Source organism: Bombus impatiens, unplaced genomic scaffold (genome assembly GCF_000188095.3).
Source record: "Bombus impatiens unplaced genomic scaffold, BIMP_2.2 scf_0114, whole genome shotgun sequence".
NCBI classification, from domain to species: Eukaryota; Metazoa; Arthropoda; class Insecta; order Hymenoptera; family Apidae; genus Bombus; species Bombus impatiens.
Window position 1 is genome coordinate 1,555,482 of NT_176533.1, and position 21,403 is coordinate 1,576,884.

A 21,403-nucleotide genomic window follows, 5' to 3' on the forward strand; every position below is an offset into this window, starting at 1 on the left:
AATCCCCCCCACCATTCGCATGCCACCCTTCTTGCTCTCACTTGTTCCCCCGTCTTCCGTGCGCCACGCTTCTCTCCCCCTATTCTCTGCCATACGCCCTTCCACCAACGCTTCTCTTGGTCCCCGGTGCGCTAACAATGTTGAACATCACTGCTCTAACGTTTCTTCTCTTTTCTGTACTCTATATTTTATCTGTTTTCTCTTTATTTTGGTAGCAGAAACTAACGTTGGCGCGGGATTTGTTAAAACCTACGTGATGTACGTTGTTCCGTACGTTGAACGGTAAAAGATGCAGCGAAATTCGCGCGTTTCGGAACAGCGTTTCTCTTTCTAGTACATAGTAATCTAGTTTCTAGTAAGCGTATCCTTCGATTTCCATCGGGCGGTATTTACAATCGTGCGTCTATCTATCTCTGTTTCCGATTCCAGCTACGCGTCCTTGTTTACTTTTTACGCGCGTCTTTCCCTGGATCCTATACCAAGCCCTAACTCCGTCCTATCCTTCGTTATGAAATGATTCATAGTATTTATGCATTGTCGCTTGTTTGTCATACGTGTCTCTCTCTCTCTCTCTCTCTCTCTCTCTCTCTCTCTCTCTCTACGTAAAAGTACCACATCTCTATTTTTCATACTAGCGTGTATCCTTCTCTAGTAAACAGCACAGAGCATTACCCATCCTTGTTAATCTTTCGCGTTTCTCCTGACTCTTGCGGTCATCCCCACTCCCGAAGCCTCTCCCGCCCGGTCACGTCGCTTCCTAAGTCCTTACGTGTTTTCCACGGGAGAAGCGTGTACCCTCTCGGGCTGTATCTCTTTCTATTGCCTCTCTTTCTACCCCTACCCGAGCAGAGGGCAGTCGGAGCATCCTTATCGCGCCCCAGGTGCTTCCTTCTCTCGCCTCGTGATCGTTTTCTCGGCTCCTGTCTGCTGTCCCTCCTCTCCCACGCGTCTCACCGCCCATCCCCTCCACTCTGACCTTTCTCTTTCTCTCCGCGCTTTATCTTATCCCCGCCACCGGCGGTCCGTACCTATGCCAACGCCGCTATATCATCGAGTACAGTGCGCGCACACACATCGCTCGCCTGTAAATGTGTGTGCGTGTCGCCGGATGGGAGAGCGAACGCGCGCAGCCACCCACGCAAGAGGGACGACGAGCTTCTCCGGACCATACGATATGCGAGGGCAGGCGAAGCGAGTCTTCCCTCTTTCCAGCCCCGGCAAACGCTGCATCGTTTCCGCGCACTGCAACGGCAATTACATAAAGGGATGACGCGTTTCCACTGATCTTCTTAACACGGCGCGTAACTTCTTCCTTAACACAGACCATGTTTATGTAATTTTTCGACCTCGCGAATCTACGAGATTTAGCTGAAAGCGGTCCGAGAATAGAGTGGCTCGCGAAAATGCCCGCAGGGACATTTTGTAGCAGAAACGAAACGTACGCGCACTGTGCTTCATCGACACTCTAAATGTCACTCGGTTATCAAAATGATAATCGGTGGAATCTTAAGCGATAATAAAAGCTGTGTATAGGATATTTGGTACAAATTTAGACATGTTTTGCAGGATAGATAAACGTCCATAATGGTAATTAGTCATAGTGTACATAGTATCCAGGGACCATTTCTATATGACTATTCGTATCGCGTACGTTTACCAAATATAAGTTTGCGCTATTTATTTTCCGCTTTCTATGTACCTATGCGCAAAATATTTACAAAAATTTGTAACAAAATTCAGCAACTTGTATTACTCGTCGAAACGTATAGCGTATGATGGACCAGTTGCTTCGTTCATTCGATTGATGCAACGAATCGAAAGCTGTTGCTAGATGATACCGCTATGATGATGCGTGCAGCTATGAGATGCGTGTATCGAAATAAACGATGGATGGAGAAGTTCGAAACGACATTGGTTTCGTACGTTTTTGCTCGTTTTCGCGAGTTTGGCGACAACTTTTACAGACACGCGGCATATTTTCAGCTTGGATTCGAACTTCGCCGATGTAATCATCGCGACTCATTCTTTGTTTGCTAATGAAATTTCAAAATGTTTTATACAACACGCACAATATACGCACGTAAAGATTTTCTCCGATAAGTGAGACTACGAATACTATTGCGAGCCGCTGTATCACGAAATAGGTAGATGACTGATACCAATACGATAAGAAATTCTTAGTACGAAAATTACTAAAATTCAGGCTGACCAGTTAAGAGAAAATTGCGTATCTGCAATTAGTTGAAAATTAGTTGATTTGTACGTACATTAAATAAAAAAGGCGTTAGATGCATGTATGTTGATATTAATTTGAAGTACAAGGATAGACATAGGCATGTTGACAGAGTTTAGATTAAACTACGATTATCATTCCGACTAATTTTGTACGTGTAACTGCAAGAAATGAAGAATTCTAAAACAGAGAAAATGAAAAATCTGAACTGATAATGAAAATGAGAAAAATGGATATCTGGTCGTCGAATAGGAAAAATAATTGTTCTCGAAACCACTTTTCGACCAGGTACATGAATCCGCGCGAAAAAATATACGCTATGATGTATCGATAATAAGCCGTCTTTTGTCCTACCTACGTACTATTGCGCATTGAATTTCTACTTTTCTACCCATAAAATACCCTGTCACTATTTTCTGTTGGAACAATGGTCTGTAAATATTCCAAACCTCCCAACTTCTACATAATAGGTAAAATATACAGATGCAGGCAATCTCCTATTTTACGATGTTTAACGAGGACGAAATTACCATCCCGAATATCTACAGTGCAATTATACAACATTCACTCGCTTTGTAATTTATTGCCTCTGAGCAGTTGCTCGTTCAACGTCTAAAACGCAGAAACAATCAGCCAAACTTTATTATCGGAAAATTACTCACTGATCTCCTCGTATTCATTATGCATGGCCCCGGTTGATTTTTGTGCAAGAGAGGAACAGCCTTTTAGGATTCCAAGAACAAAGATTTTCCTATTGAAAACAGCTGTGAACCCGTGTATCTTAATTATTCCGATTAACAAATACACGAGCGAGGAGAGCGGTTCCGATCCCTCGTATCTTCTTATGATAAACGTTCTTCGATTTGTTTAAGAATGTATTTTATGTATCTATGGTCAAGCGATATCGCTGCTGCTTGCGAGGTTTTTCCAGCAAACTGCGCATGTTTTCCTTTGGTTCGCTGCGAGTCTTCGAATTTGAGGTTTCGGACAACGCGGAGGAAACGATCGGAGGAATCGCATATTTTCGAATTTGTTACGATAGAAGTCCTATCTTTTAAATTAAATTTCGTTACATTGGTAAAATTCTTTTATCAATGTAAATGATTGGTATAATAAGTTATTGTTCTACGGATCGAAATGCTGCAAGCGCGTGGTCCATTCTTGTGTTAGGTTTATCAAATTCAGGTTTAAGGGTTGAATGTGTTTGATTTAGAAGATGAAGAAAGAAAGAGTAGAGATAGGAGAAAGAACGTATAACAGGAAGGCTGATCGTACGGAGAACAATAAGTTGCAATTTATAATGGTCACTTGGTGTTTTATACAGGGTGGTCGGTAACTGGTGGTACAAACGGAAAGGGGATGATTCTACGCGAAAAAGGAAGTCGAAAATATACAACAAAAATTTTTCGTTCCAGGCTTTGTTTTCGAGAAAATCGACTTTGAACTTTCGCTCGGTACGCGTGCACTTTATCACGTCTAAAAATTCTTTTTTCGTAGAATCATCCCCTTTACACTTGTACCACCAGTTACCAACCACCCTGTACAATTTAGTTGAAATTACAGACAAAACGAACTCCTCTCGCGATAAATTTCATTTGATATGTAACAAACGTTTGTTTAAATATACAGAGGGTGCAGGGTTAAATATACTGAATTTGTTGTTATTTAAAAGTACTTTAAATTGATTCAGATATTCTAGAAAATTAGAAGAAGGAATAGAACTGAACGAAAGGCAGATGTGTCGATATCACGTTCAATATTTTAATATTTCTAATCTTCGGTCATGCATCGTGATGTATTCCAATAATTACACATTGTAGTTGCTGAGAAGATCGTGAGAAGAAGAATAGTAATTATGTAACGAGAATATTAATCTTTGAATCTTGCAATTAATCCGATGTAAATGAAATAATTTGGAATTATAGAATAGTAATTCTGTAACGAGAATATTAATCTTCAAATTTTGCAATTAATTCGATGTAAATGAAATAACTTAGAATTACACGCTCGCACGGCGTGGATGCCTGTGAATGATCTTTCTTTGCAATTTGATGATCAGCCTACCTAATTAATGCTGCCACTTTTATTATCCTTCTTCGTTACTACCAGCAGGCTAATAAACCCTTTAGTAATTAAGGAATATAAAACTCGTATGGAAAAGTAGGTTGAAATGGACACTTTGCGTGCTGCGAAAATAGTTGATATAATAGTTAATTATTTATCACAATAGCATAAACGTGTCATTCGTGATAACGAGAAAGAGTATGAAAAAAGAAAAAGGAGAAATTTTAGGCATTTTCTTCTAAAAAGCAAGATCATATAAATTTTAATTAATATTCACTGATTATGGAAGAAGATTAATTAAAATAGTCTCTTTTGAATTTTTTTAATGTCGAACAAATATCTTTACGTTAATATATCTTTATTTACATTTTTATATTATTATCGTTTAATGGTATTATCTACTGTTGCAGAACAGAGGAAAGGAAGAAATTACAAAACTAAGAGAAACCGTTACGTCTATTCAAATCTTTCGTTAAAGCTTTTATACGTTGTATACCCCTCTGAAACGCTATAAAAATCTTATACCTGATGATAGCAAAAAGTGTACAACCTCCCTGAGGTGTGTTGGTCAAATAGCGATATTTTCGGGTGCAATAAGGTAATGTAGGACAACAGCTGACTCTGCGTATTATTATCCTCGAGATATTAGAGCCATTCCGAAGAAAGGACTAAAGCCAGTTATCCCACAAAGCCCATAACCTTCTCAACGATGTATTGTTTAGGCTGACCCGCATATTAATATCTAATGCCTGAGACACGTAGAACGATTTCGTTGGATTTAGATACATTTGACGAGGGCAGCATTTTTGAACAATCGAGTTATCAAGTTTCTGAATTTTCAAATTCGTCCGAGTTGTTCAATCTTTCGATTTCAATCGTTCGAGGACATGGGAATTTTTGAACTTCGAGATTTTCAAACCTCCAAACTTTGGAATTATTCAATTCTTCGGCTTCTAGATCGACGAATATCGGAATATTGTGAATTTCAGAATTTTCTCGAACTTTACGCTCCCAACTATATATACAAATCGTGGGAATTGTTAGTTTCCAGAATTGTTACATCTTTTAACGTTGACAATTTCCAGCTTCCAAACCGACAAATTCGCGAGATCTCAAAGTCTTTAAAACGTCCACTTTGTATTTTACAAATACAACGAGTAAATAAAATTTATATATATAAAGAGTCTGGGATTTCCTACTTGCCCGATATTTAAGCTTCGAAGTTATTTCATTTTTAATTGGTTTTCTAATTTACATAAATTAGTTTCCTTCGACCTTCGCCAGAAGCACCCTAAGCCTCTTTTCATCCTCGAAAATGTCATTTGTCACAGATTATCCCCTTTCGTTGTAACGTGAAAAGGACCATATTTTCTATTCGTTAGAAACAAAATAGCAAGAAAAGTTGAGGAAGAGGGTCGAGATTGACCGCGATGGTCGTATGGTCCATCGTGAGCTTTGATGCAGAAGAAAGGGCTGCAAAGGGAAGTAACCCTTGTCGTTACTACGAATCTCGCGTCCTGGAAGTCAAATCGGATGGGCAAAAAAATCAGGATCACAGTTGACTTTTAACCGTTTCCGCTTCTACCTGCCATTCACGGGATCATCTCGCGTCACCGCATCTAAAACGGACATTGTCCCCTTCTTGCTTGACCGGAAGCAAAAAAATCTGATTTATCTTAAGCGTCACATGCAATCGACGAAGAATTCTTCTCAGTGTAAAATCGCTTGTTTTGACACGTTTAGAATTGTTGATCGAGATGGGTTGAGAAGATGTGGAGAAGAAATGGACGACGAGAGAAGATGAAATTGCGATTCGTACAATGTATTGTTTATTTTCTGACTGTCAGAAAATGGCATATGGGAAATATAGAAATTATAGGCAACAGAAACGATATAAATTGAAATGAATTTCTTTGCGGAGAACGGAACGAAGGATAATTGTATTTTAATTTCTCAGAGGAACGATGGATAAATATCGAATGGAGGTAGGACGAATTTTGCACTAATTTTTCTATCTACTTTTTGATAATACTCGGTGAGTGTATTGTTAAGAAAGTAACAACTTTTGGAAGATACTTCCGGTCAATTGACGACGTTTCGTAAGAGAAATATTACGAGTATCGTAATTTTTCAATAGTCGATAATTAAAATGTATCTGTTATATATATAGCGTAATAAATAACTGCTTTTTTTATTATCGATAAGAATTATAAAAATTAATAGCCATTAACTTTTATCAGCAGTTATTTATTACGCTATATATATATATATATATATTAGGTTGTCCGGAAGTGTTTTTCTTTCGCAAACGTGTTTTTTACAGCAGTGCACCTTCGTACAAACGTGAAACCAAGTCATAACAAAGACAAAGAAACCAAGACATAAGAAAATGGATCGTACGTAATTCGATAAAATAATATAAAACGATAGCATTTAGATCTGCAGATGATACACATACAACTTACTGAACTTTTGAACATATTGAAGCAGGTATACCTCATAGCATCGTTATGGGGCCTGTAATATACACTCTATACACTGAAGATATTACTACTGTTACTAAGACCCCAATATTTGGATCTGCAGATGATACACATGCAACTTACTGAACTTTTGAACATATTGAAGCAGGTATACCTCATAGCATCGTTATGGGGCCTGTAATATACACTCTATACACTGAAGATATTACTACTATTACTAAGACCCCAATATTTGGATCTGCGGATGATAATATAAAACGATAGCGTCTATTATTTCCTCATGAAACTTTTCGCACAGCTTAATATAGCAGGTGTACTTTAATTGATAATTAATTTTTAATTAATAACTGAGATATAGACAGAAGCATTAACTTTTGAGAAAATTACGCCTGTGCTATATTTTACCAAGCTTCTCGACTAATATGTTTAATAACGTTGTTCAACAAATAATCGTCGATATTATACGATTAATATAATTAACATCGCTGATTAATTTACCCGATGGAATATTTATTGAAACGTTTCTCGAAAAACCACTTCAATGAAATTACGATAAATCTTACGACGAAGAAACTGCGCGTGTCCGTGGAGAAATAAGAGGAAAGGAAGTGGTGGTAGTGAAAAACCCGGGGCAATAAGAGGAATTAGCATTAGTTTCTGGCAAATGAGTCGATTGTTGAAATGAAACAGTGAAAGGTATCTTTACCTTTTTGAAAGGTATCGTTTCTAAGTCGTAAACAAAGGTACAGCATATGGTCGATTAGGATGATCGATGACTAATATATTCTTCAGTTTGTTCATAATGTTTTGCACATGTAGCTAATGTTCCATACCTTAGGTCATTTCTACGACACGTAACGTGTTACCTCTTCGTTTTCCATTTTATTCTTTTCTCTGTACCTTCCAAGACCTCTTTTTCTTTTCTTTGGATAGAAATCAATTACGAACAATTGTCATGGAGAATTTTTATCAATTACGATGCGTTATCATGGCATGAAACGTAACATTACGATAAGATTTTCAGTATTCTTCGGCAGTCAAATTCATTTTGAAGGCGAGTTGCTAAACGATCGGAATGTTTAGCGAAGCTCGTGTTGTAGCGGTTATTGAATTTCGAAATTTCTTCTGAAAACTGTTGATATTTTGAAGTTTCTCCGTATAGTTTCGTTGGTTATGTAACAAGAAACGTTACAGATAAGCTTTTAGCGTTTTCGATTGCGATCGCCGTAGGATCTCAATGTTAAAGTTGTGCCAAGAATCAGCGATTTTCTTTTTTGTATTCCATCGATTTTAGTTTTCTATGGATCATGTTTGAAACTATAGCAATTATGCAATAAACGATATCGTTTAATTATTCGCTATTAGTAACAATAAAACGGCGATTAATCGTAATCGATCGAAGAGTCGATGATATAATAAACTACTGTAACTTTGTAGAAATTTATAAAATTTTCTTTTTTATACAAGGTGGTTGGTAATTGGTGGTACGAGCGCAAAGAGGGTGATTCTACGCGAAAAAAGGAGTCGAAAATATAGAATAAAAATTTTTCGTTCGAGGCTTTGTTTTCGAGAAAATCGACTTTGAATTTTCGCTCGGTTCGCGTGCACTTTATCGCGTCTCGTTACAACGGATCTCACTGCAGATCGTTGTCCCGATGGAAAAATGAAAAAAAAATTTTTATTCTATATTTTCGACTTCTGTTTACATTAGAATTAGGGTTAGGGGCGTGAAACGAATCTTCGTTTTGGTTTCACGTTGTCGTTTTGAAAAAAAAATTTTTATTCTATATTTTCGACTTCTTTTTTCGTGTAGAATCACCCCCTTTCCGCCTGTACCACCAGTTACCAACCACTCTGTATACACGTCGATTACGTCATAGGAATTTATATTTATTTAAAATAGCATGATACAGACAACGTCGAGGGTTGTTCAGATAATACAACGATGTAATATTTTCCAAAGGAATACAATTTCTCAGATATTTCAATTGCAGCGATGTAAAATAAGTTGGAAGAAAAATGATCGATAGTGTAACGGTATATTAATATGCCAGTTCGTCTTACGACATCTTTAAAATAAATATAATAAATATAATAATAAAGATACGAAGTAATATATCTTACGATCTTAACGCTCCTTCCTTTCCATCCCTTTTTCAACATCGTAGTAAATTTGTTGACGTTAGAATGCTGGAAAAATCGTAATCACCCAATGTACCACTCCTACGTACAATTCGTTTCCTTTTGCATAATAGCCGAGTATCCCTAGGGTACATTTAGCGTGTAGAATTGGGGTTATTAGACAAATTTTCAAGAATTTGTTGTTTATCTCTTTAACGTTCGCGATCGGGTACAAGATTACGGTTAATGGTTTAGACGCAAGCATCCAAGATAAGGGATTACTCTCTTCAAAATTGTTGGAGTATTGACCGTTTTAGTGGCAGGGCATTTTTAAGAATCTGTGTCGGATTCTGACACGCGGTGCGATAGAGTTTCGTTCATTTATTTGAGAAACGTCGACCGATACGATCGCGCTGCTCTTTTTTTCGTTTAGGCAGGTGGTTTACGATTATTTGAAAAAAAGAAAAAGGAAAAGAAAAGTAATTACGAGAGGAAACTCTGATATGACTCACGACGAGCTACATTTGGGGTTGGGGTTCACGATCGTGATCGAACATAGTTGAGCACAGCATGATCGCACTGCGTGGCGCTAAAATGGTTAAGATTAGGCTCTTGGAAAGATATTTACATAATGATGTTTGGCTGTAGATTTTGTGAATAATCGTAGATCACAGCGAAATTGTTTTCGAAAAGCTACGTAGGATGAGACGAAGCGGTTCAGTGGTTGATGATCGGATATCCACGTATAAGGGAAGATAGAATTTTTGGTTCATTTTCAAGATTCCTTAGCTATGATCTATGGAAGGAAGAGTGCGCGTTATTATGAATATGTAATCTATTGCATACATATGTATTTGTTTTGCATTCGTGATGTTATCCATATACAACGAAAGAATAACGAAACATTCGTAATAAGAATAAGAATTCAGAGGAATTTTCTACGATTTTCAGCTTCGTCTATGCCTCCTAGTGCAACGAACCGATTATTCTCTTCAAAATTTATCTTCAAATATGTTTTATCGTTTTTTCAACGAACGAGATACGAAACGTTTGTAAGAAAATTGATATTCGCAATTTTCCACGATTTCCAGCTCCGTCTATACCTCCTAGTGATACATACGTCCTATCTTTAAATATATTTGATAATTTCTCCAACAGACGAGATACGAAACGTCTGCAAGAAAATTGATATTCGGCGCAATTTTCCACGATTTCCAATTCTGACTAAATGACGTAACATGTACAACGAATCAAATATCCGCTTCCAAATTTCATCAGACACTCGCTTCAAAGATATTTCATAATTTCTACAACGAACGAGATACGAAAAGTTGGTAAGAAAATTCCTATTCAGCGCAAATTTTCCACGATTTCCAGCTCCGTCTATATGTCCTAGTGATACGTCCTATCTTTAAATATATTTTATTATTTTCTCAACGAACGAGATACAAAAATTGGCAAGAAAATTCCTATTTAGCGCAATTTTCCACAATTTCCAGCTCCGTCTATTCGTTCTAGTGCAACAAACCAGTTACTCGCACTACAAAATTTATCTTCAAACATATTTTACAATTTTTCCAAAGAATGAAATACGAAACGTCTGCAAGAAAATTCCTATATAGCGCAATTTTCCACGATTTTCAACTCCACCTACACCTGCTAGTGCAACGAGCCGATTACTTATTTGAAAATTTATCTTCAAATATATTTGATAATTTCTCCAACGAACGAGATACGAAACGCCTGCAAGAAAATTCCTATATAGCGCAATTTTCCACGATTTTCAACTCCACCTACACCTGCTAGTGCAACGAACCAGTTACTCGCAAAACCAACTGCTACGAAATTTATCTTCAAATACATTTGATAATTTCTCCAACGAACGAGATGCGAAACGCCTGTAACAAAATTGATATTCAGAGCGATTCCGCAATTTCCAGCTGGATCGTGGATATCGTGGCCAGGATCGGAGGAGAGGCGACACGGAGAGGAAAGTAGGCATCGACCACGGTTTCCGGGACGGAAACCTGTCAACGCGACCGCGTCTCTCGTGGCAACGGACGACAACGTTCGTTCCCTTCGTCCGCTTCTCTTCTGATAAGGTGTTCCCACAGGAAAACGCCCTGAAAACATCACTACGGCAGTTCGTAACACGGTGATGCTGCAACACGTCAATAACTTTTCTCGTTTTGGGTGAGAAACCCCGTAGCTACGCTGATAAAAACCAACGACCGTGGCGATTAGATCGCTCGTGTTTGCTTCTCCTCGCCCATGTTTGAACGATGATGTCATCGTTGGTCCATCCGGTTCGGGATTAGGTCAAAGTCTCTGGCCAACTGATAAAAATCGAACTGTTCATCCCAAAAGGAAACTGTATCGATGGAAAAGAACAGCCTCGTTTCATTTTCGTTTCGTTTCTTCCTCTTTGTATTTTCGCTTTGCGATCTTTCTTTTGTTCGTTAGATCGGTATAATGCAGGCTGTTGGATCTTTTGAGAGATTGCTGATTTGTTGATTTGCTGCTGTGATTTATGTACAATTGTCTCGATTTTTCGTGCACGATGTTGAAATAGGCTTCAAAATATTAAAAGCGAAGCGAAAGAAGTGAAATTTCATCGACGAGAAGAAACAGCTTCGACTTTATTTTCCATTTATTTTACAATTTTCCATCGTTCCAAGATACCGTGCTGAGGATTAATAATACCGTTGCAAGACTATAATTTCGAATTATTATTCATTTCGAGTCACGTTCTGGCTAAGTTAGAATATTGGAAATTTTGCTTGGAATTTTCGTGACAGAGAATTTCTTTCTGTCAACAGTCGCTTCGCAAGAATCCGTTGAAAACGAACAAATTACGCTTTCTGAATTTCATACCAAAAACACGCGAAATCCATATCTCCGGTTAATCATATCGATCGAATATTGACCAGAGTATCGGCGGTTTCAGCTCGTTAATACCTTTTCCTCTAAATTTGAACCTTATCGAACAAGATTAATGAAGATACGAAGCAACGTTCGAGCACAAGATCGACACCAATTTCAACACGATTCGCGATCTCTCGTCCCATTCCATGTTGCATATTTCACCAGCTGTTTCGAATACAACGATTGATTCTAAATTTAGCGAAAACGAGAAAAATTGCTGAGAAACGAAGCGGTCTCGTATCGAAGCACAGCATCGTTACTAAGAAATCTGCAAATTTCGCTGGATATTTCCGATTATACCAGCCGGTTGGCCACTCGCGAAGCTACGAACGTCGACCACGAAAAACAAAGTTGCCACACGTTAGATATCAATTTGATGAGTAAGCGTTTTATCGTTCGTCAAGGAGCGAGTACAGAATCTTTTCGAGGTCTTGTGAACGAAAGCCAACGTTTTCGTATCTGGCAGCCAGATAATTCCTCTATCTGGAAACCGACGCGTATCGATGACATAGTCATATAACGTTGCTATCTGATTCGCGGAATCAGATTACGATCGCCGATGTTCCCAGTACATCGCGCGATATCATCTGCCAGAAGCATTTCCTTTTTTCTCTTCCGAAGAGAACAATCGAGTTTCGTCGTCTCTTCTTTACGAGTAAAGCGTATCGGAACGCGTGGCTCGTCGCCGAGTTTGCGAAGGAACGCAGGTGACACGCGCTGTGATTTTGACGAAAGTTCACGCAAATGGAAGTTTGCAAAAGTGCGCATTATACTTGGCGAAGAATTTCCGCCCAATTGTTTGTAAATCGTAAGCGGCAGAAGATACGAGGAAATGAGCGAATTAAAAATTATACCGCGTCTGCAAGTCTATAAATGCGTGGGAAAAATTCTTTGAAAAAATCGCCAACCGTCTGTGTAATTTTTGTAAAGACGAGATTTTTTCCATAAATTTTTCCCGCTTCTTCGTATCTTCCGTCGTTTACGATCGGCAAGTACTTGCGTGAAGAATCGGCTCGGATAAAGAGAATGATATTTTATTCGATGTAAAATACGGCTACGAACAGATTAGGTTAAATTCTTAGACAATTTTAACGAATATTTGTACAAGGTTTCATCGAAATCGGGGGATTTCTTCGTTAGATTGAGCATTCGAGAGGATCGCCGAACATAGCTGCGTATGTCGTCTTTGTATTTGTGAGATTAAATATTAATGCAACGACGCGAAATTTCCTTATTTTGCATGTTTCGTTAAGAGAAATTTCATCGACGCGTTAATGAAATTTTTCTGATTAAGATGAGACCAAACACGATATTACTGAAGATAAAACACTGACTGCATATTACTGAAGACATAACGACGACGAAATTTCTCTATTTCAAATTGCTTATTAATAAACATTTAAATTTCTCTATTTAAAATTGCTTACTAATAAACATTTCATTGACAATTTCGCCGTTGTCGAGATTTTTCTGATTAAAATCATTTTTTGGTCGAGACCAGACACGATACTACTACGAGAATGATGCAGAAAATAATATACGTTCGGTTGTAGAAGCCATATGAAGCGATAGAACAACAGAATAAGATGAAACACTAAAGCGACGACGAGATTTCTCTATTTCAAATTGTTTAATAATACAAATTTCATTGACAATTTCATCGTTGTCGAGATTTTCCTGATTAAAATCATTTTTTGGTCGAGACCAGACACGATACTACTACGAGAATGATGCAGAAAATAATATACGTTCGGTTGTAGAAGCCATACGAAGCGATAGAACGACAGAATAAGATGAAACACTAAAGCGACGACGAGATTTCTCTATTTCAAATTGTTTAATAATACAAATTTCATTGACAATTTCATCGTTGCCGAGATTTTTCTGATTAAAACCATTTTTTGATCGAGACCAGACACGATACTACTACGAGAATGATGCAGAAAATAATATACGTTCGGTTGTAGAAGCCATACGAAGCGATAGAACGACAGAATAAGATGAAACACTAAAGCGACGACGAGATTTCTCTATTTCAAATTGTTTAATAATACAAATTTCATTGACAATTTCATCGTTGCCGAGATTTTTCTGATTAAAATCATTTTTTGATCGAGATCAGACACGATACTACTACTAGAATGATGCAGAAAATAATATACGTTCGGTTGTAGAAGCCATATGAAGCGATAGAACAACAGAATAAGATGAAACACTAAAGCGACGACGAGATTTCTCTATTTCAAATTGTTTAATAATACAAATTTCATTGACAATTTCATCGTTGCCGAGATTTTTCTGATTAAAATCATTTTTTGATCGAGATCAGACACGATACTACTACTAGAATGATGCAGAAAATAATATACGTTTAATATACATAGAAGCCATATAGAAATAATTATAGAATCTAACTTCGTTCGCGCGTTGATACAGATCATAGTAAATTGTCAGTTTAAATAAACAATATCGTCGTTGTTTCGTACATTTCGAACGCCAACGCGAATTGAAAACGCAGCGAGGGATGCGACGAAGCAAATGCGACGTGGTCTGTCGCATTTTAATGCTATTTCGATGCTAGAAACACTTTTCCAAAAATAACTACCGACCCATTACAACTTGGTTTATGAAACGATGGTACTGAAGCGATGAATGACGAATCATCGTTAAGAACATAGATACAGGAATTCAAATTGTATGCGATGGCAAACATTCCAGCCTTTTGTCTCTTGCTCCGGGATGATGCATCAGACGAGCCGGACCGTTATCTTTTTGCTAAATTTCAAGAATGTGTAGGCGAATGACGCTTCGTAAGGAACGATGATTTAAAAGATTGCGCGAAACGCCGATTATGTTAACCGGAATGTTACGTCAAAGTGGATACGACAAAGCTAGGTATATAAATAAAAAATAAATAAATAAAGTTTGGTCAAAATTTTGTATTATAATTGTGTAATAATATTTGCATTATTTTAGTTTCAAAGTCTCTTTGCACTGGCTGATCCTTCGAGATGGTCCTCGTATATTGGCAATCGTTAAATTTTCTGAGACTTTATGCGCGATATTTCGTGTACACGTATCTGCTTCGAATTACGATTTTTCGTAATATAAATGACGATTATTCGTCAAATGCAAAATACATTTCGCAATCGATAGATATATGCTATATCTAAACAATTGGAATTTTTTTCAGCAAGAAAATGATATTTCGCGGCTTGGAAGATGTGCGTAGCATCGTGCAAAGAAATTTCGACACTCGTTAGGGAAAACCGTCGGAAAATTGAGTCACATGGAAAATGACGAAGTTCGCGTTGTTTGCCAAGCAAACAGGAATGGGAAATGAGAAATGAGGAATGAGTCAAGCTTTAGGTCCAGTTTATACGGTTTTGGTCCATAGTACATATTCTTACAAGTAAACACGCGTAGGAAAATCTCATCGTATAACATGGAACTTCGAATAACATTTATGAAAATGGAAACGGTGTAATTAAACCTTCGACCATAGCAAAAGCAAATTATGGCTGTACCGTTTGCTCCGTGTCTAAACAAAAAGTATAAACATTGCAGGGGTTGTTTCGGACGAAAAGAAAACAAAGAGGATTCGTCGCGCTTGGCCGAACGTTTTATTTTCGCTACATTGTATTTTCTATCCTGGTAGTTTTCTTAAAATATATGTGGGCGTACTGGAAAGATAGGATAGATCGTTTATTGCTCTTCTTAAATAAAAAACGCTATTCTTTCGTTAGCCTTTATTTTTACAACATCAAATTTTTTCATCAATTCTTTCTTTTTTCCTAGTCAACGAGAGAGTTGGTACTAAATAACACGAAACGTAGTATTTTTTAGATTAATTGGTACATCGATGGCTTGACGCGCAAATATTTCGCGTCCATTTTCCGCAATTTCGAGAAGAACGAGTTATTTTCTCTATTTTCGCAACATCAAATTTTTTCATCAATTCTTTTTTTTTTCATAGTCAACGAGAGAGTTGCTACTAAATAACATAGTACTATGTAGTATAGTATATAGTATATAGTATAGTATATAGCAGAAACGTAGTATTTTTAAGGGTAATTAGATGGCTTGATGCGCAAATATTTCATCTCCATTATCCGCAATGTCGAGAAGAACGAGTTTGAAAAATTTAATGGTATCCTGTAACTAGATAAATACTTTTATTCGTCGATATTTGTCGTATTTATCGATACTATCGTAATACTGATCGCAAACCGTGTACCGATCCTTTTTAAAAATATAAAACGACAAAGGTGGATCGTTCTTTCTTGAAACTAAATATAATAAAAAAAAAAAATATTACCTCTGGCAAATTTATAAAGCAGACATAATATAAAGGGCAAAGAAACAAATCAGAACTATTTGTTGCATATAAAAACACAAATTACACGAAAGTCATAAAACGCTATAATAATACGACGTTATATGATATGACATACAACGCATAATATACTAATCTGATACTGTAATATATCTATAGGATGGTGTACATCTATTAGGTCGTCCGACAAGTGTCTTTCGTTTCACAATGTGACGATAGATGAACAACAATTTCTGTTGTATATTATTTTATTGAATTACGTATGATCCATTTCGTTCTATTTCTATTATTACGTTCGCGCATAATTACTGAAAATGACAACGTGACTTCGTGCTCGTCATCCATATGCAGATGCGTTAGTTATAAGAAATAGTAACTAGAGGATGATCCTAGTTACGATCGATAGGCTTAAAATGCCTTTTTGTTTTTATCCCTAGTTTTTGTAAGCGCCTGCAATAAAGGTTTTTTTGCTCAGAACGGTGTGATAGATTTGTCCATTCGATAAAATAATAACTATTCTGATCTTACCTCTGAGTATAGAAATAACGGCAATAATTCAATAAATTGATATAAAACAAACAACATTGTCCATCTACTGTCTCCTTATAAAACGGAAGAAATTTTTCGGACAATCTAATACTTTCTCTAATTATTCCACTGCTAATTGTTCTTCGTATCGATCGTTCGAACATCAAAGAAGCCTGCATTACTCGATTGCACGGAGAGTTTGATACTCGAAACGGTGGATCCAATTGTTGGTCATATTCTAACGGATAACCTACATTCGAGTGGAATTGATACGCTCATGAACGTGCACGTGGATTAGCCGGGTGTCTTTCGTATGCAACTTTCGTCGCTTCTTTTCCTCCGTGTACACCTTTATTCACGTGTATCCATCGTGAACACAAACGCGTAACTATACGCGCTCACGGTCAGATATACAGACGTAAATAAGTGGGCCTCGTACCGTTGTCTCTCGTGTCTTAAAACGAAACGGACCCACTATATATATATAAGGGAAAGAGGAGAAAAGAATGCGTGGCGAATAAAACGTTGCAGGTAATAAATTTTTGTCAATTGTCTTGCAGGTGATTTGATTCTCTTCACTCTTTTCTCCACTCTTTTCTCGAGGAATAATTTATATTCCTTTCCACATCTTTCGATTCTTTCTTTGCGCAGCTTTCTTATTTCCGACGTTCTTTTCCCTTTTTCTATTTTTTTTTTTTTTTTTTTTTTTGCTAGGAATAGTTTGATTGTCGCGTAAAGTTAGTCGCTCGTAGGTCGTAAGCGCGAGAGTTTACATTTTTCATTTCCATTCGATTTAACGCTAATTGGAAAATTTCGAATACGAGTGGATGCTCGAAGAGAGGAAATAAATAAATCCGCTTAAACAGATCCTAACGTAGAGAAAATATCCTAATTAACACTTTGACTGTCACGCCGAAATCACACGTTTCGCTCAGGACGCCACAGTCTTTTAACACAGCGCACCGTTAGATGCAGCATTTCTTCTCATTTTCTTTTTATCGATGTTCTAATAAAAATATTTAATTCTTCAATTTTTCAACTTTTATTTCGGTTATATTCAAAATCTTCTAACTGTCAATTTTCGTTTAATTTTTACAATCGTAAGAAGTTGAAGCGCTTCGGTCACCAATAACCAACCGTCGCGTCAAAGGAGAAACCGTGGCGGGTCATATACGACCAACGTGGCAGTCAAAGTATTCAGTGAAATGCTAATTATAATTAAGGAGTTTCAATGAATAAGCAACGTTATACAGCAGATACACGGAGAATTTCGAAGAATGTGAAGTCGATCAGCGAAATTGATTTCTCCCGTACTTATCTATCGTACGGTATAACGACGAGTATACTACTCGATGTTACTATAGCATAATTATTCAGCATGATGCGTGTTGAAATAGTGTCTATCTATATGAAAATATAAACTACTCTAAACTAACAAATATCGATGTTAATCGTATATTTTGCATCGATCTACGTTAACGCGTTAATAAATCTCACGTTCGAAGACTTCGATCTAAATTAAAATTTAAGAAAGAATGAATCATGATTCGTCAGAAAGTATCAGATGTGTGTGTGTGTATGCACGTTTCTATGTATATGCCGGTAGTACCTGTAACGAACAGATGTCTGGACGACTCGTGTAAATACAAAGTACCTGTCTAGCCTCACCCTGGCAGCCGCCCTTTCGCCTCTCCGCGTCATTATATGCTCATCAACCACCTTCCATGGGGTTGCGACTTTATAACATGTGTGTCGTTAATGTATAACGTGCACGCGAGACACTCTTTGCTTTCCTTCTACTCGACGCACATTGAATTTTCCACTTTCTTTCAATCATCGTCTACTATCATCCTTCTACTTGTTTGACTATTCGATATAGATATCCGATAAATAATTGTAATAATTATTTATTTCCTATGGTTAGTTTACGGTGCGCCGTTCTGTTCTAAAATTTCTACATTTTCCTTGCGATTTTTAAATTTCCTTCTCGAGATGGTCGTTTCTTCATAAAAATATCTTCCACAGTTTTCTCCTTAGGAATTTTGATCTTCTCGTTTGCTCAATTCTTTGGTCGTTTCGTATAGAGAAAAATACGTACAAATATGTTTTACAATTTTGTTTGTAATAATTAAATTTTCGAAACTTGGAAATTTGTTTCGTATAGAGAAAAATACGTATAAATATGTTTTACAATTTTGTTTGTAATAATTAAATTTTGGAAACTTTTTCACCGATGATTATCTTCTTATCGGTGTGTTCCTGGAAGCTGAATTCTGAAGATAGCGAAGAAAGTGAATTTTGTACAGATTCGTGATACTAATTTATCGCGTTGTTATCGTCGATGCCAGGATTAATTGCAATTGTTTAAATATAATACAGAATAGCATTCGTGAAATATTTAACAATTTCATCATCGCAAAAATCCTAAACCCGCGTAATGAATGCAATTCTTTTACCAACGTCACCCTTCCTACTTTCCATTCGAAAAATCAAAACCTAAACGAGACACGACGAGAAACTACTTCTAAAGCGCATAGAAATCAAGTCGCAATAATTTCCCAACTAACCGATTCGCGCAATAATCCATCAACGAATGATATTAGGTGGTCCGAAAAGTTTCTTTTGTTTTATAAGGAAATAATTTTTTATTGTTTTGTATTGTTTTATCTATTTTCTTCTATCAAAATGAAGATCACAACGTTCGACAGATTAGGTTTCATGTTTGTATTTATAAAGATGCATCGTCGTAAAAGACGTAAATTGTAAAATTTTATTTGTCCCAACACCAAAGTTGTTACTGTCAAGCAACGGTATTCGCTGACATTTTATCGTCCGTTTTCTCTGTTTTTTTTTTTTTTTTTTTTTTTTTTTTTTTTTTTTTTTTTTTTTTTTTGGTAAAATATTTCAAGTTCGTAAGCTTTAGGTAAAGGGTCGATATGCGCGTGACACGAGCGTGCTGTCACCGGACATTAACATTTGGCCCACACTTGACAAGACTTAGGTGCCACCGGATGTGAAAATGTTAATATTGATAAGGCGTAAGTAGTCTTGTCGTCTGGTAAAGTTCACGATAATGACATTGTGGCTCGATTCTACAAAAACGCCCAGGATTCTTGTTCGCGGATGCTCTTCCGGAAATGTTGGCGTCATCCGCGTGAAAAATTACGCCGGTTGACGTCAGTCGACCGATTGTCGACGATAATCGGAAGACGGAGAGAAAAGGAAAAGTGTAAATCAGATTAAACGACGATTTTAACTTCGTTTCTCGTATTGTACGCGGCAAATGCGTGCTGATCGGATGTTGTGCTTCACGGACTTTGTTTGTTCAACTGGAATTACTACCTCGTAGTATGTACGTAAATATTCTGCAGCATAAATCGTTATAATGCAGACGATATGAATTACAACAAACAGATTCATGTAACCGTGTCTCCAACTAAATAAAAATTAATAACATTTATTTTGACGAGAACTACGACTAAGTAATTGTAAGAAAAAAGAGTCCAAAATCCATCGTTTTGAAGGTAGTTCACCTTTGATAATTCTGGCGTTAAGAATACAAAAATTATATGTTTTTGATATGTTCATATAATATATAAAATACTATCTTGTATATTAGAAATATATTATATATGTATTATACGTACTATGGAAGAATAAAAAAATTCAAAAATTAATAGTATTCATTTTGGGGAGAGGTACGACTAGGTAATTGTAAGAAGAAAGAGTCCAAAATCTTAATATAATAAAATTCTTGTGTTAAGAATATAAAAATTATATGTTTTTGATATGTTTGTATAATATACAAAATACTATCTTGTATTTTAAAAACATATATATGTATTATACGTACTATAGAAGGATAATTATAATTAAAATAATAATATTAATATTATATCATTAATATAATATATAAAATAATATTATTATAATTGTAATTAAAGTAATATTATTAATAACAATTATAGAAGAAAAATTCAAAAATTAATAATATTCGTTTTGGGGAGAGGTACGACTAGGTAATTGTAAGAAGAAAGACTCCAAAATCTTAATATAATATAATTCTTGTGTTAAGAATATAAAAATTATATGTTTTTGATATGTTTGTATAATATACAAAATACTATCTTGTATTTTAAAAACATATATATGTATTATACGTACTATAGAAGGATAATTATAATTAAAATAATAATATTAATATTATATCATTAATATAATATATAAAATAATATTATTATAATTGTAATTAAAGTAATATTATTAATAACAATTATAGAAGAAAAATTCAAAAATTAATAATATTCGTTTTGGGGAGAGGTACGACTAGGTAATTGTAAGAAGAAAGACTCCAAAATCTTAATATAATATAATTCTTGTGTTAAGAATATAAAAATTATATGTTTTTGATATGTTTGTATAATATACAAAATACTATCTTGTATATTAAAAACATGTATATGTATTATACGTACTATAGAAGGATAATTATAATTAAAATAATAATATTAATATTATATCATTAATATAATATATAAAATAATATTATTATAATTGTAATTAAAGTAATATTATTAATAACAATTATAGAAGAAAAATTCAAAAACTATAATTTCCATATAATGGAAATTATAGTTTTTGAATTTTTCTTCTATAATTATTAATTGAAATAATATTCATTTTGACGAGAGCTACTAGATAATTGTAAGAAAA

General features: G+C 35.9%; 1 protein-coding gene across 2 annotated transcripts in view; it reads right to left on the reverse strand.

The window, feature by feature from the left end:
• Nucleotides 1-21,403, reverse strand: part of LOC100745000 (ras-responsive element-binding protein 1) — a 109,962-nt gene that overhangs the window by 32,238 nt on the left and 56,321 nt on the right. The window lies entirely within an intron of this gene.